Genomic DNA, 14,762 nt, shown 5'->3' on the forward strand with positions numbered 1-14,762 from the left:
CTGCTATATCTCCCACAATTCCATTCCTCCGCATTTTGTTCACCTTCTGTTTCTGCCACTCTGTTTGTCGCCTTCTGTATCTCATCCTCTGTATCCTATCTTCTGCTTCTTGTTCTCTAATCTTCGTCCAGCCTTTCCCTCCCTCTGTTTTTGCCACTTTATTTCTAACTCAATGTTTCTGCCAGAGAGATAGTAGGAACTGCCAATGCTAGAGAATCTGAGGTAAAAACGTTTAGAGATAATGGGAACTGCAGATGCTGGAGAATCCAAGATAACAAAGTGTGGAGCTGGATGAACACAACAGGTCAAGCAGCATCTCAGGAGCACAAAAGCTGACGTTTCAGGCCTGGACCCTGAATCCCATGCCTCCTACCTTTCTGAATGAGCCTACCATGAGGAACCTTATCAAATGCCTTGCTAAAATCCACATCCACTTCATCAATGTGTTTTGTCACATCCTCAAAGAATTCAATAAGACTTGTGAGCCATGACCTGCCCCTCACACAGCCATGCTGACTATCCTAATTAAACTGTGCTTTTATAAATAATCATAAATACCATCCCTCAGAATCCTCTCCAATAATTTGCCCATCACAGATGTATGACTGACTGGTCTGTAATTCCCAGGATTATCCCTGTTCCCTTTCTTGAACAATAGAATAACATTTACCACCCTCCATCATCTGGTACTACTCCAGTGGACAGTGAGCTTGCTGCGATGTATTGTGGCTTGCTTAAATAGCGTCCTGACGCAGCTCCGTTTGTGGGTGTTAAGGTGGTTGCTCATGTAATTGAGTATCTGGTCTGTCAGTGTGCTCTTTCTAAATACGCTAGTCGCAAACTTTGGGCCTGATATCTAGATGACACCTTGGTGATGATTAAATGCACAGGACTAGAAGAAGCCCACTGTCACATAAACAACATCCTTACCAGGTTAAAATTCATGAAAGAAGAGAACAATAAATGACGACCCTTCCTCGAAATAACGGTAGAGCACAAAAACAATGGGGAACTCCAGATTAGTGTAGAGAGGAACAACGACACCTTCGGTTGCCAAACATTTTAACTCCCCCTCCCACTCCCCGCGTGACATAAACATAGAACAATACAGCGCGGAACACGCCCTTCGGCCCTCGATGTTGCACCGACCTATGAACTAGTCAAAGCCCCTCCCGCTACACTATCCCATCATTATCCATATGCTTATCCAAGGACTGTTTAAATGTCCCTAATGTGACTGAGCTAACTACATTGGCAGGCAGGGCGTTCCACGCCCTTACCACTCTCTGAGTAAAGAACCTGCCTCTGACATCTGTCTTAAATCTATCACCCCACAATTTGTAGCCCCCTCGTACAAGCTGAAGCCATCATCCTTGGAAAAAGACTCTCACTGTCCACCCTATCTAATCCTCTGATCATCCTGTATGTCTCTCTTAAATCCCCTCTTAGCCTCCTTCTCTCCAATGAGAACAGGCCCAAGTCCCTCAGCCTTTCCTCATAGGGCCTTCGCTCCAGACCAGGCAACATCCTGGTAAATCTCCTCTGCCCCTTTTCCAATGCTTCCACATTCTTCCTGTAATGGGGTGACCAGAACAGCACGCAATATTCCAAGTGAGGCCACACTAGCGTTTTGTACAGCATAACATCACGGCTCCAGAACTCAATCCCTCTACCAATAAAACCTAACACAAAGTAAGCCTTCTTAACAGCACTGTCAACCTGGGTGGCAACTTTCAGGGATCTATGTACATGGGCACCAAGATCCCTCTGTACATCCACACTGCCAAGAATCTTTCCATTGACCCAGTATTCTGCCTTCCTACTATTCTTCCCAAAGTGAATCACCTCACATTTATCCGTATTAAACTCCATTTGCCACCTTTCAGACCAATTCTGCAGTTCATCCAAGTCTCCCTGCAACCTGCAACATTCTTTCACACTGTCCACCACTCCACCGACTTTAACATAGAACATCGAACATTACTGCACATTACAGGCCCTTCGGCCCTCGATGTTGGGCCGACCTGTCATACCAATCTGAAGCCCATCTAACCTACACTATTCCACGTACGTCCATATGCTTGTCATCTGCAAACTTACTCACCCATCCACCTATGCCTGCGTCCAAGTCATTTATAAAAATGACAAACAGCAGTGGTCCCAAAACAGATCCTTGAGACACACCACTAGTAACCGGACTCCAGGCTGAATATTTTACATCAACCACTGCTCGTTGCCTTCTTACAGAAAGCTAGTTCTAATCCAAACTGCTATGTCTCCCTCAATCCTGTGCCTCTACATTTTCTCCAATAGCCTACCATGTGGAACCTCATCAAAGGCTTTACTGAAGTCCACGCACACCACGTCAACTGCCCTTCCCTCATCCACACGCTTGGTCACCTTCTCAAAAAACTCAATGGGGTTTGTGAGACACAGCCTGCTCTTGACAAATCCATGTTGACTATCTCCAATCAAACTGTTGCTGCTAGATGATTATAAATCCTATCTCTTATAATCGTTTCCAAAACTTTTCCTACAACAGCCATAAGGCTCACAGGTCTATAATTACCTGGGTCATCTCTACTGCCCTTCTTGAACAAGGGCACAACATTTGCAATCCTCCAGTCCTCTGGTACTAAACCTGGAGACAATGAGGACTCAAAGATCAAGGCCAAAGGCTCCGCTACCTCCTCCCTAGCTTCCCAGAGAATCCTCGGAAAAATCCCATTTGGCCCAGGGGATTTATCTATCTTCACACATTCTAGAATTGATAACACCACCTCCTTACTAACCTCAATCATTTCAATTCTAGTAGCCCGTAACTCAGTCTTCTCCTCTACAATATTCTCCTGTTCCTCAGTGAAAACAGATGAGAAATATTCGTTTGGGACCTCTCCGATCTCCACAGGGTGCACATACAACTTCCCACTTCTGTCTGTGACTGGCCCTATTCCTACCCTAGTCATCCTCTTATTCCTCACATACCTATAGAAAGCTTTAGGGTTCTCCTTTATTCTACCTGCTAATGTCTGCTCATGTCCCCTCCTTGCTCTTCTTAACTCTCTCTTTAAATCCTTCCTAGCTAATCTGTAACTCTCCATCGCCTCATCTGAACCATCTCGTCTCATCGTCACATAAGCTTCACTCTTCCGTTTAAAAAGAGATACAATTTCTTCAGTAAACCACGGTTCCCTTACCTTATCGCTTCCTCCCTGCCTGACAGGGACATACCTATCAAGGACTCGCAACATCTGTTCCTTAAACCAGCTCCACATTTCGATTGTCCCCATCCCCTGCATTCTGCGACCCCATTCTATGCCTCCTAAGTCTTGCCTAATCGCATGATAATTGCCCTACCCCCATGTATAACTCTTACCCTGTGGCATGTTCCTATCCCTTTCCATCGCTAAACTAAACATAACTGAATTACGGTCACTCTCTCCAAAGTGCTCACCTACCACTAAATCAAACACCTGGCCTGGTTCATTACCAAGTACCAGATCAAGTGTGGTCTCCCCTCTTGTCGGCCCTTCGACATACTGTGTCAGGAAACTGTCCTACACACATGTCTATCCTGGGCCTCCTCCAGTGTCACAATGACACCACATGCAAATTGGAGGAGCAACACAACTCATATTCCGCTTGGGAACCCTGCAGCCTAATTGTATCAATGTGGATTTCACCAGCTTCAAAATCTCCCCTCCCCCGACTGCATCCCAAAACCAGCCCAGCTTGTCCCCGCCTCCTTAACCTGTTCTTCCCCTCACCTATCTCCTCCTCCCACCTCAAGCCACACCTCCATTGCCTACCTACTAACCTCATCCCACGCCCTTGACCCGTCCATCCCCCCACGGACTGACCTATCCCCACCCTACCTCCCCACCTCCCCACCCATACTCTCCTCTCCACCTATCTTCTCCTCTATCCATCTTCGGTCCACGTCCCCCTCTCTCCCTATGGGTCTAGGCCCGAAACGTCAGCTTTTGTGCTCCTGAGATGCTGCTGGGCCTGCTGTGTTCATCCAGCCTCACAGTTTGTTATCTTGGATTCTCCAGCATCTGCAGTTCCCATTATCTCTGACCTCATATTCTGACTTGGGAGACTGCAGCCCAATGGCTTAAACATAGAATTCACCAATTTTAAAATCTCCCTAGCCCCAGCCTCATCGAATGTCCAACTCTTCCTCTCATCCCTGCCCTCTTGATCTGACAACCTGTCCAACTTCTTTCTAACGTATCCACCCTACCCTTCCTGCTGGCTAATCCCCACTACCCCCCACCTGCGTGCAACCTATCACCGCTCCACTTACCCTTCCCTAGCCCCACCCATTCCTCCTTCTCACCACCTTGGCTCGACACAACCTGTCCATCTTCTCTCTCCTGGCCTATCCACCCCACCCATCCCACTGACCAATCCCCACCACTGCCTACCTGCACTCACCATTCATCATCCCACCTATGTTCTCCAGCCCCTACCCTCCTCTCTCCATTTGTTTTGGAACTCCCTTCCCCTTCCCCCATTTCTGAAAAAGGGTCCCAACCTGAAAAGTCAGCTTTCCTGCTCCTCTGATGCTGCCAGGCCTGCTGTGTTCCTCCAGCCCCGCACTGTGTTATCTCTGACTCCAGCATTGGCAGTTCTTACTATCTCTGAAAAATCTTCTTTAGTTTTTTATTTCAGAATTGGTGGAACTGCACTCATCCGGGCAAGTGGGAGTGTTCCTATTCTCTAAACTACTCCTGTAGCGTTCATATCTATATGGCAAGAAGAGTTGGGGAATGATAAGCCCCAAACATGTTGAGAGTAAGGAATTCAGTGTTGGTAATGCTGCTGAATATTAACAAGAGGCAGTGGTCACACTGTCACTAAAAAGCCAAGAACAAAGAACAGTACTTCACAGGGAGAGGTCCATCAGTCCATCAAGCTTGCATTGACAAATAATGTCTTTCTGAACACCCTTTGTCATGTACGCAGTTTGTACCACTATATTCCCTGCCTTTTTATGTATCTGTCCATAGTCCTCTTCTTGGAAATGGCTATTGCCTGGCATTTGTGTGGCACAAATGTTACTTGTCACTTTTCAGGCCCAGCTTGTATATTGTCCAGGCCTTGTTGCACTTGGACATGCGCTGCTTCAGTATCTGAGGAGTCGCAAATTGTGCAATCATCAGTAAACATTCCCATTTCTGGGCTTATTATGGCATGGAGGCCATTAATTATACAGCTGAAATCACAGAATCCCCTAATTGTGGAAGCAGGCTATTTGACCCATCAAGTGCACACAGACCGCGTTCCCCCCCCCACCCCCAACCCTGAACAGCAGCCCACACAGATCTATCTCTGCATCCTATCTCTGTAACCTTGCATTTCCCATGGCTAATACACCTTGCCTGCACATCCATGAGACTATAAGAACAGGGGCAGATTTTAGGCCATTCAGCCCATCAAGTCTGCTCTGCCATTCAATAATGGTTAATATGTTTCTCAACTTCATTCTCCCATTTTCTCCCCATGACCTTTGATCCCCTTGACAATCACAAACCTATCTATCTCAGTTTTGAATGTACTCAATGACCTAGCCTCCACAGCCTTCTGTGGCAGTAAATTCCACAGACTCACTGCTCTCTGGGTGAAGAAGTTTCTCATTATCTCTGTTCTAAAAGGTCTTCCCTTTAGTTGAAGGCTGTACCCTCAGGTCCTAGTCTCCTACCAGTGGGAGCATGTTTGCAACATCCATGCTGTCCAGGCCATTCAGTGTTCTGTAAGTTTCAGTTCGATCCCCCCTCATCCTTCTAAACTCCATGGTGTACAGACCCAGAGAATTCAAACATTCCTTAGAAGTTAAGCTTTTCATTCCTAGGACCATTCTCGTGAACCTCCTCTGAATCCGCTCCAGGGCAGGACAACTTTCCTAAGAAATGGGGCCCAAAACTACGCACAATACTCCAAATGTGGCCTGACCAGAGACTATAGAGCCTCAGAAGTACATCCCTGCTTTTATATTTAAGTCATTTCAAAATGAACGCCAAAGTTGTATTTGCCCTCCTAACTGCTGACTCAACCTGCAAGTTTACCTTGAGAGAATCCTGGGAAAGAACTCCTCAGTCTCTTTGCACCTCAGACTTCTGAACTCCACCCCCGCCCCCACCACCACTTTAGAAAATGGTCCATGCTTCTATTATTCTTACCAAACTGCATGACCTCACACTTTCCCACTTTGTACTCACTCTGCCAACTTCTTTGTGTCCTATGTGTGAATAGTGTCCAATATAAACGGGCCAGAAAACACTGCAACACTCCAGAACTACACAGGAAAGAGGAAGAACACTTATACAAGATCCTCGCTTTAAACAGATATCCCCGCAACTTTATCTACAGATGTTTACAAAACAGATGACAACAGGAGCACACAGTATGTCCTAACACACTAGCCACACTGCCCTACATCAAGAACATATTGGAACTGACAACAGGACTCCTAAGACCACTAGGAATCATGGTGGCCCACAAGCCCATGGCCACTCTACAACAAATATTTACAAGGATTAAAGATCCTACTCCCACATCATGTGGAACAAACATGGTTTATATAATACCATGCAACAACTGCCATAAACATTACATTGGACAGACAGGAAGGAAACTAACCCTCAGAATACATAAACATCAGCGAGCAGCAAAATGGCAGGGTGAACTCTCCTTAATTTTGGTACATTCAGACAATGAAGGCCATCAATTCAACCAGGACAAGGTAATCATAGTAGCCCAAGCCAAACATAGACATGCACAGGAATTCCTAGAGGCATGGTTCTCCACCCATACTTCAGTCAACAAACATATTCAATTGGACCCCATATACAAATCCTTACAGATCAAAACCAGAAATGACACTACTCACCACAATGGACCAGACGGTTACAGCAGAGAGTGAAGAAAGCTAATGGCATGCTGGCCTTCATAACAAGAGGAATTTAGTATAGGAGCAAAGAGGTCCTTCTGCAGCTGTACAGGGACCTGGTGAGACAGCACCTGGAGTATTGTGTGCAGTTCTGGTCTCCCAATTTGAGGAAGGACATTCTTGCCATTGAGGGAGTGCAGTGTAGGTTCACAAGGTCAATTCCCAGAATGGCGGGACTATCATATGTTGAAAGATTAGAGCGACTGGGCTTGTATACACTTGAGTTTAGAAGGATGAGAGGGGATCTGAATGAGACGTATAAGATTATTAAGAGATTGGACACTGTGGAGGCAGGAAGCATGTTTCCGCTGATGGGTGAGTCCAGGACCAGAGGACACAGTTTAAAAATAAGGGGTAGGCCATTTAGAACAGAGTTGAGGAAAATCTTCTTCACCCAGAGAGTGGTGGATATATGGAATGCTCTGCCCCAGAAGGCAGTGGAGGCCAACTCTCTGGATGCTTTCAAGAAAGAGATAGACAGACCTCTTAAAGACAGTGGAATCAAGGGTTATGGGGATAAGGCAGGAACAGGATACTGATTGTGGATGATCAGCCATGATCATAATGAATGGTGGTGCTGGCTCAAAGGGCTGAATGGCCTACTCCAGCACCTATTGTCTATTGTAAGGGTCAGACTACATTATTTATTTGTCTGAGGTCTGGGCCAGTCGCCATTCCTGTCGGCCAGGTTTAGGGACAAGCAGAATTGGAGTATTGCAAGGTGATTGGCAAGCGACTAATATACCTTGTTGGAGGAACAAGTCTATTAAGGAGGTTATCCCCTCCAATGCCTCGGGTTTGAGAGGATATCGAGGGTAAGGGCACTCCTGGGATGACCTGTATTTTTATGGGAGTGACCGGACTGTATCCCACCTCATGTCTGGAAGCAGACCACAGGATTGGAGAAGGGTCCTCAGAGGGGCTATGATGAGGGTGGTGGTGACATAATGTCCCAAACACAATAAAGGGATCCGAATAACACAAAATGAGACCATCAGCGAACTGCTGTGTGGAGCCCTTCACTTCCACATCCGACTGTTGGATCAAGCGGTGCACTAGGATTCCCAAGGACTTAACTTTATAGCCAGTATTCACAGTCAGTGTGAGGTGGGGGGACACAAGACCTGATTGGCGTCATAGGTGGGGTGGCACCTCCACCAAGAACGCTGATCCTTCTTTTCCCTCAATATACCCTACAACAGTGACAGATAAGCTTGATCCCAGGTAGAGGGCATAGATAGCAGCCAATCTACGAGAAGCGCCCACAGGGTCATAGCACAAAGTAGTATGAAGGCGAGGGATCTGTACTGGAGGGGTGAAATCCCGAGGGGACAAGTCAATTGTCCACCATTGTGGTGATTGATGAACCCACAACTGCCATTTAATTGGATCACTTTTTATACTAATGCCCTCATTTAGTCAGAAAATTTCAATTTGAAGAAGGCACAACAAACCTCCCCCCGATATAACAAAGTGTGGAGCTGGATGAACACAGCAGGCCAAGCAGCATCTCAGGAGCACAAAAGCTGACGTTTCGGGCCTAGACCCTTCATCAGAGAGGGGGATGGGGAAAGGGTTCTGGAATAAATAGGGAGAGAGGGGGAGGCGGACCGAAGATGGAGAGAAAAGAAGATAGGTGGAGAGGAGAGAATAGGTGGGGAGGTAGGGAGGGGATAGGTCAGTCTGGTGAGGACAGACAGGTCAAGGAGGTGGGATGAGGTTAGAAGGAAGGAAATTAAGGTGCGGCTTGAAGTGGGAGGCAGGGACAGGTGAGAGGAAGAACAGGTTAAGCAGGCGGGGACGAGCTGGGCTGGTTTTTGGTTGCACTGGGGGGAGGGGAGATTTTGAAGCTGGTGAAATCCACATTGATACCATTGGGCTGCAGGGTTCCCAAGTGGAATATGAGTTGCTGTTTCTGCAACCTGCGGGTGGCATCATTGTGGTACTGCAGGAGGCCCAAGATGGACATGTTGTCTAAGGAATGGGAGGGGGACTTGAAATGGTTCGCGACTGGGAGGTGCAGTTGTGTATTGCGAACCAAGCGGAGGTGTTCTGCAAAGCAGTCCTCAAGCCTCTGCTTGGTTTCCCCAATGTAGAGGTAGCCACACCGTGTACAGCGGATGCAGTATACCTCATTGGTGGATGTGCAGGTGAACATCTGCTTGATGTGGAAAGTCATCTTGGGGCCTGGGACGGGGGTGAGGGAGGTGGTGTGGGGACAAGTGTAGCACTTCCTGCGGTTGCAGGGGAAAGTGCCGGGTCCTCCCCCAAATGCATCACAAAACCAGCCCAGCTCGTCCCCACCTGCCTAAAGTGTTCTTGCTCTCATTGATCCCCTCCTCCCACCTCAAGCCACACCTCAATTTCCTACTCACTAACCTCATCCCACCCCCTTGACCTGCCCGTCCTCCCCTGGACTGACCTATCCCCTCCCTATCTCCCCACCCATACTCTCCTCTCCACCTATCTTCGCCTCTATTCATCTTCAGTCTGCGTGCGCCCCACCCTATTTATTCCAGTTCCCTCTCCCCATCCCCTTTTTCTGATGATGGGTCTAGGCCAGAACATCAGCTTTTGTGCTCCTGAGATGCTACTTGGCCTGCTGTGTTCATCCAACTTCACACTTTGTTATCTTGGATTCTCCAGCATCTGCAGTTCCCATTATCACTGATAACAAATCTCTCCCACTAAGTTAACTCCCAAATTGAGAGTCCGGGCAAATTGAATAACACAGGTTTGAGGGCCAAATCGGACTGTCAACAGTTCTGTTAAAGAGTAGGTGTCTTTTTACCCAGTAAGCTCGCTAAGGCTTACTGAGGCGGGCGAGAGCTTAAACCCATATCGCTGTATTCATGAAGCATCCAGCGTCGGATCAGAATTGGCTTGTTGATAAAAGACAGAGGGTGGTAGTTGATGGGAAATGTTCATCCTGGAGACCAGTTACTAGTGGTGTACCGCAAGGGTCGGTGTTGGGTCCACTGCTGTTTGTCATTTTCATAAATGATCTGGATGAGGGCGTAGAAGGATGGGTTAGTAAATTTGCAGATGACACTAAGGTCGGTGGAGTTGTGGATAGTGACGAAGGATGCTGTAGGTTGCAGAGAGACATAGATAAGCTGCAGAGCTGGGCTGAGAGGTGGCAAATGGAGTTTAATGCGGACAAGTGTGAGGTGATGCACTTTGGTAGGAGTAACCGGAAGGCAAAGTACTGGGCTAATGGTAAGATTCTTAGTAGTGTAGATGGGCAGAGAGATCTCGGTGTCCATGTGCAGAGATCCTTTAAAGTTGCCAACCAGGTTGACAGAGCTGTTAAAAAGGCATACAGTGTTTTAGCTTTTATTAACAGACGGATCGAGTTCCAGAACCAAGAGGTTATGCTGCAGCTGTACAAAACTCTGGTGCGGCCGCACTTGGAGTATTGCGCACAGTTCTGGTCACCGCATTATAAGAAGGATGTGGAAGTTTTGGAAAGGGTGCAGAGGAGATTTACTAGGATGTTGCCTGGTATGGGGGGAAGGTCTTACGAGGAAAGGCTGAGGGACTTGAGGCTGTTTTCATTAGAGAGAAGAAGGTTGAGAGGTGACTGAATTGAAACATATAAAATAATCAGAGGGTTAGATAGGGTGGATAGGGAGAGCCTTTTTCTTCGGATGGTGACGGCAAGCACAAGCGGGCATAGCTTTAAATTGAGGGGTGAAAGATATAGAACAGATGTCAGAGGTAGTTTCTTTACTCAGTGAGTAGTAAGGGAATGGAACGCTTTGCCTGCAACCGTAGTAGGTTCGCCAACTTTAAGTACATTTAAGTCATCATTGGACAAGCATGTGGACGTACGTGGAATAGTGTAGGTTAGATAGCAGTGTTGGGGGTGCCTGCAGATGTAGGTTCTTGATGAGTAAAGGGATTGAAGGTTAGGGGGAGAGGCTGGAGAAGTGCGCTGAGAACTGTATCAGCCATGTTTGAATGGCAGAGCAGACTTGATAGGCTGACTGGACTCATTCTGCCCTTATATTTTATGGTTTCCTGGTCTTGTATAGTTTTAACAAGATTTCCCAACTTTTATACTCCATTCCATTTGAAATAAAGGCCAACATTTCATTTGCCTTCCCTATTTCTTGCTGCTAGCTTTCTGTGGTTTATGCACGAGGATTCCAAAATCCCTATTTACTGTCGTGGTTTTCTGCAGTCTTTCTCAACTGAAATAAAATCCAACTGATCTATTCTTTCTGCCAAAGTACATAACCTCACAATTTCCCACATTATATTCCATCTGCCAAGTTTTTGTCAACTTTTGACCTTAACCTATCTATATTATTTTGCAAACTTGTGGTGCCATCCTCACCACTTGCCTTCCCACCCGTTGTAGTGTCATGTACAAACTTGACAATAGTATATTCACTTTCTGAGTCATTAATAAATGCAGTGAGTTTTGAGAAGATTTGTAGCTCAGGTTGAGGTTCTGGATGTGAGTTTGCTCGCTGAGCTGGAAGGTTCGTTTTCAGACGTTTCGTCACCATTCCAGGTAACATCAATGAGCCTCCGATGAAGCGCTGGTGTTATGTCCCGCTTTCTATTTATTTGGTTAGGTTTCCTTGGGTTGGTGTTGTCATTTCCTGCGTTGGTGATGTCATTTCCTCTTCTTTTTCTCAGGGGATGGTAGATTGGCTCCAAATCAATGTGTTTGTTGATGGAGTTCCGGTTGGAATGCCATGCTTCTAGGAATTCTCGTGCGTGTCTCTGTTTGGCTTGTCCTAGGATGGATGTGTTGTCCCAATCAAAGTGGTGTCCTTCCTCATCTGTATGTAAGGATACGAGTGATAGTGGGTCATGTTGTTTTGTGGCTAGTTGATGTTCATGTATCCTGGTGGCTAGCTTTCTGCCAGTTTGTCCAATGTAGTGTTTGTCACAGTTCTTGCAAGGTATTTTGTAGATGACGTTTGTTTTATTTGTTGTCTGTATAGGGTCTTTTAAGTTCATTAGCTGCTGCTTTAGTGTGTTGGTGGGTTTGTGGGCTACCCTGATGCCAAGAGGTCCGAGTAGTCTGGCAGTCATTTCGCAAATGTCTTTGATGTAGGGGAGAGTGGTAATGGTTTCTGAGCCCATTTTGTCTGTTTGTTTGTAAATAATTGACGACCCAGCATTGATCCCTGTGGCACACCACCAGCTGGAGGTCCCAACTGGAAAATTCTTCCTGCCACATCCTCCCACCTTTTTCTAACTCTTTTTCTTTTATTAGTTAGCCAATCCTCTATCCATACCAATAGACTACCTCTAACACCGTGGGCTTATTCTTTAAAATTCATTCAAAGTTACTGTGGGTCTGGAGTCACATGTAGGATGAACCAGGTAAGAATGATAGATTTCCTTCCTAAAAGCACAATAATGAACCAGATATTTTTTACAAAATAAATAATGGTTACATAAGAATAGCTTCTTGTAAATTCAAGGTTTCTATCATTTTGTCCTGAAGATGGGTCACTCAAATGAAACATCAACACTGATTTCTCTCCATGGATGCTGCCACACCTGCTGAGTTTCTCCAGTAACCTTACTTGAAACAGTTTCCACACACCCCCTGTGCAGGAAGATAAAGATTTGCACAGTTTATCTCCAATTCTATTCAGGCAGGAAGCTTAAGGCAGTGTCTGCAAACCTATGTGAAGGAAGATAAGGAGTTACAAAGTTTTACACCTAATTCGAGTTGCGCAGGAAGTTTTACGGCAGTGTCTGCATACCTCTCTGTAAGCAGATAAAGAACATTGATTTATAGAAACATAGAAATCAATGGGATGTTATCCCAATAACATCTCACCTAACCCTAACCCTATCGCGGATGAGACTAACCTAAGCGTAACCCTAACCCTTAACCATAACACTAACCCCAAACCTATACCCTGGCCCTAACCCTAATGCACCCTGATCCTAACCCTAACACTTACCCTATCACAACCCAATCGTAACCTTCACCCTAACCCAAGCCTAACCCGACCAGAGGTGAGATTGAGACTAACCCTAACCCTATCACAGGTGAGACTAACCGTAACCCCAATCCTAACCCTAACTTTAGCCCTAATCCTAACCCTATCACAGCTGAGATGAACCCTAACCATAACCTTATCGCAGGTGAGATTAATCCTAACCCAACACCAACCCCAAACCTAACCCAAAACTTTAACCCTAACGCTAGCTCAATCCCTAACCCTTAATCCTAACCCTAACCCTGTCCTGACCCCAACCATCACCCTAACCCTTACCCTATTGCACCCGAACCCTAAAGCCTAACCCTATCCGCTAATCCTAAGCCCTAACTCTCACCCTATCGCAGGCTAACCCTATCCCTAACGCAGGTGAGACTAACCCTAACCCAACAACAATGCTAACCCTACCCTAACTCTAACCCAACCCTGAACCCCTAACCCTAATCCTAACCCTAACCCAAACCCTGACACAGGCGCTGGAATGTGTACTGTAAAGAACCAATGCTGGTGATTACAGTAGGTCAGGCAGCATCCATGGAGAGACAGCAAGCTAATGTTTCAAGAAAAAGTGACTCTTCAAGAGATGACACGAAGAGTGGAGTGGACAACATTTATGCTACAGTTTGGGGTGAGGGGTGTTGGTGGAGAAAAGGTGTTGTTAGTTCAGACTGAGAGATGGGAATACCATTCCCCTAGAGGACTGTAACCTCCATAACTCCATTCCCCGCCAGGATGTTGGCTTTCATTGTAAGGGATTTTCAGCACAGGAGCAGGGATGTGCTGTCGCAGTTATACGGGGCCTTGGTGAGGCCACACCTGGAATATTGTGTGCAGTTTTAGTCTCCTTTTCAGAAGAAAGATGCTCTTGCTCTCAAGGGAGTGCAGCAAAAGTTTACCAGGCTAATTCCGGGAATGGCGGGACTGACAGGAGGATAGTTTGACCAGGTTGGGAATGTTTTCGCCAGAGGTCAGGCAAATGAGTTTCGGGTGGGGAAGAGGAGGGGTGGAATCTCATGCAAACTTAATAATTTCTAACAAGACTATACAGGGTCGATGCAGGGATGATATTCCTGATGGTGGGTGTCTCCAGAACAAAGGGTCACAGCCTGAGGATTTGGGGTGGATAATTTAGGACAGAGATGAGAAGACATTATTTCACCCACAGAGTGATGAGCCTGTGGTATTCATTTCCACAGGAAGTAGTTGATGCCAAAACATTTAATATATTCAAGAGTCGACAAGATACAGCACTTGGGGCAAACGAGATCAAAGGTTGCGGGGAGAAGGAAAGATTAAGCAGTTAGCTGGGCGATCGGCCATGATTGCGAAGCACGGCAGAGCGGGCTCAAAGGGCCGAAAGGCCGCCTCCGACCTTCTCTGTTCCTACGTAATAAGTACTGGGCATCTCTGTTCCAGTTAATTTCCTTTCACGGTCCCCACATTTCTGGATGGTCTCCCGCAGACTCTCAGCAGCCACCCTTGTCTCCCCCCCGCCCTCTTGTCGATTTTCCCGCTCCTGACTTTAACTTTACCGCCAAATCCAACGGTCCCATCCTGTCTCCATGGCAACTCCCGCTCCATGTGAAAGAGAGATTAAACTCTGGCCGGTCACCAGAGAGAGAGAGAAATAAAACTCTGGCCGGTCACCAGAGAGAGAGAGAAATAAAACTCTGGCCGGTCACCAGAGAGAGAGGGAAAGCAAGCCAACTGAGTAAGTTGGGGGAGCAGGAGGAGGCTAATGGCACTGGAGAGCCGATGTGGGGATGGGCTGAGGGAAGCTGTGTGCTGCCGCCAGAAAGTGAACTTAAAATTACGAGCTAACTAACCGA

This window comes from Stegostoma tigrinum, chromosome 2, assembly GCF_030684315.1.
Source record: "Stegostoma tigrinum isolate sSteTig4 chromosome 2, sSteTig4.hap1, whole genome shotgun sequence".
Taxonomy (NCBI): Eukaryota; Metazoa; Chordata; class Chondrichthyes; order Orectolobiformes; family Stegostomatidae; genus Stegostoma; species Stegostoma tigrinum.